The following is a 3215-nucleotide window of genomic DNA, read 5'->3' on the forward strand; positions in this document are numbered from 1 at the left end:
ATTGTATGTAAAATGTTGTTATGTTCGGAATCCTCCTGGTCATTACCAGAACTTCTTGACTAAATTATAAACTGATTTCGGTTAAAACAATGTGATAAAATATAAATCGTTACTTACATCTTCGAATATTTCATTACTTCTGTGTAAAACGCACACACCTCCAGAATCTTCATTAGCACCACACTGATTTGCCTTCAAGATAAATCAACAATTAATAAAATGTATTAACTTAAAAACAAATACTTACATTTTCCAATAATTCGTTGTTTGCTTCCATTTTTTTAACAAATGTATAAATTTATTTGACTTCACCGCTTTCTGTAAATCAGCTGATATGTAAATCAGCTGATCGTTTGACACTTTTCATGAACTTACAGGAAAAAATATTCCGGACTAAATCCTGTAACTTCTGACTAGGAACAGTTGCTCAGTTACTCTCTCAAATGTGTTCCCACTTACAGGTTTTTATGTCAATAGGAACGACTTCCTGTAAGTTCTGACTAAATCCTGTAAACCGGACTGCTATTGGAACAGACTAGTTATTATTTGCGCTGAAAACATTATCGGACAATATTAAAGGTGGTGGAGACTAGCTCTGTCACTGAAAAAAAAAACGCAAAGAAGAAAAGAGTAGGGTGCAAAGCGTGGATGACAAAAAAAAATAGTTATCTTAGAAAAAGCTAAAATATTCAACGTGGCCCAGCCCAGAAATTTCGTATGAAAATTCGAGCTTTCGTAGAACTCACCATATAAAATCCGTATTTTTTTTACTATAAGAGATATACACCTGCAATTTTGTCAACTTATATATAAACCAAGGTACAATATATCTGCCTATGATGAAAAATCAAATTGAAGTTCCCAAACCCCCAAAATTCAACATCAAACATGAATATCGGCAGTTGAGTGAGTAACTCACGGCTCTAAGGTTAACCGAGATTAACTTCTTGTAAACTTTTCCAAGGTATTTTCTCCGTTAAATACTATTCATCATTAAACATTTAGTTTTATTTGTTTTCAGTTTCTACATTATTAATTTTTTTGTTCGGAGTTTAGGATTCGACGAGAATGATTAATTAATTTATTTATTTTTAATTAAATGTAATCCAGTTCATACGGAATGTCTTAATTGCCAAAAGTACCGATACGAGTGGGTATCGATACTTTAGAACCCATATTTTTCGGGTATCGATACTTTCTTACGATACTGCTTCCAAGTAAATGTATCGATACCTGCAATGTATCGTTTCATCCCTACCTGCATATTTATGTATAGATTAAATTGTTTTGGTATACCAGCAGAAAATCTACGCTACATAGTGGATAAATGGTTGCTTTAGCCATGTTGCCTTATTTTGCTGCTTGAATTGCGCTAGCCGATCTTTCTAATTGTCTACCTTACGTCCTGTTGAAGCTACACAAATTTGGCAATAGGGGTATACATGGATGCAAGTTTGACATAGTTTTTTGCCAGAAAAACAGATACTTCCTGTTTTTCGGTATTTTCGGCTTTTTGCAAGATTTCTGTGGCTTATAACTACTTTGTGGCAAAAAGGCGTGTGGCTTTGTTCTCGATGTCAGAGTCAGCGTCGCGACGATTTTTTTTAATGTCCTGAATACTGCGAAGGGTAAACCAAATATGTATGCACACGTCCGTGTAAGAATTTATTTACGAATACATATGTAAAGGGTTGACTGATAGACTGGCAAGCTGACTAGTGCGTGCTTTAGTGCCTATTAGAACTGATTAATATCGAAAACCACCATCCTTTAGCTTGTTTTTTGGTTGGTGGTTGTAGCTGTCAGTGGTTTGCAAACTTGAATCAAGCTAGGCTGCTAGCAAAGAAATTACTGGTTCAACAAAATTTTTTTAGATGCCAAATACGTAATGAAGCAGCTCATTAAACTGACACCGGTTTTTACTTAACCTTTAAGTATGGGCATTCTTTTCGCAAAATTAGCCTGGACATGCGATCTCACAAACTCCAAATCTGCGAGCATGGATTTGTGATAAATAAAGGATATTCAACAGCAGTGGAACAAGTACAGCATTGAAACTCGTTTCTAAAGATCGTACTTATCGATTGTTGATTCAGTTAATTTATCTCTGTACTCTTTTCTGACAAATTTCTCAACAGAAAATGTAAACACTTGCGTCACATGAAGTAATAAAAACACTATCTAAGAATATAAAAAGGCTTGCAGTGCTTAAAGTTTATGGTTATTAACGCACTGCCATCGGCCTGTGTATAGGTACGTATGTACATACATAATTACTCGGGCGCAATTGCCTCATGAAAGTGATTAGAGTAGTTATTAAAGTCTTAAACAGGGATCAAACGATTTGCACATTTGTACAGATTTGCCCATTTTGGCAGTTACAGAGTGGCGTAATCTAGAAATTATTTTATAGAGCTGAGCTAAAATTTCTAAACAACATTCACTCTGTGACTTCAAAAATGTACAAATGCACAAATCGTGCGATCCCTGCCTTATACGGGTGACAAGGGGGCTTGCTTATTTGCATAAACATCCTTTAGTTGCATTAAAAGTGGCAAAGTGGAAGTGAGCTCTTTAACCAAAATGACTCGTAATGGCCATTGAAAAGTATTTGTATTTATTTACATTTCCGCGAGTGATTACACGTGCATGAAGTAAGTAATACATAATTAACTGAAAACTGAAAGCCTTCAATTGCAGAGAAATGAAGATGCAACACAAGCTGATTATTATGCATTATGTTGTACTTGCAATATACATAACTACATACGTACGTATACATATATGTTTATATGCAACAACTTTTATATAACGTTGAACTTGCAATATACATAACTACATACGTACGTATACATATATGTTTATATGCAACAACTTTTATCGCGCGTGACAAATGGGCTCTCTTATTTGCATAAATATCCTTTAGTTGCATTAACGGCGTCCACGGTTGCCGAGTGGTGAGAGTTGCGTGATGTAAACGTATTTTTATGCTTTGCCGTACGCATATGTTTACATATAAAATTTTATGAGTACCTAGTACTCACGCCTTTTTTTTGTCCAGGTCATCAGATCAGCACCGTTCGTTCGATTTTCTAAAATGAGATGCCAAATTAAAGGGCTTGAGCTGCGGATGTGCAGTAAGTTTTTACTTTTTCGAAAAATGTTGCGGCCTTTTAAATAATTAAGCTTAAATTATTTAATATTCAATGCCCTCA

The 3215-nt window shown here is 34.9% G+C and overlaps 1 long non-coding RNA gene across 1 annotated transcript; it reads right to left on the reverse strand.

The window, feature by feature from the left end:
* LOC118741626 lies at positions 1 to 283 on the reverse strand. Its single transcript, XR_004993306.1, has 3 exons — positions 248 to 283; positions 118 to 192; positions 1 to 59 (listed from the first exon to the last, which is right to left on the reverse strand). It is a non-coding gene; the product is annotated as an uncharacterized LOC118741626 (long non-coding RNA).
* Between the last annotated feature and the right edge of the window lie 2932 nt (positions 284 to 3215).

The sequence above is a fragment of the Rhagoletis pomonella genome, unplaced genomic scaffold (genome assembly GCF_013731165.1).
Source record: "Rhagoletis pomonella isolate Grant_MI unplaced genomic scaffold, Rhpom_1.0 Rhpom_scaffold_00006, whole genome shotgun sequence".
NCBI lineage: Eukaryota > Metazoa > Arthropoda > Insecta > Diptera > Tephritidae > Rhagoletis > Rhagoletis pomonella.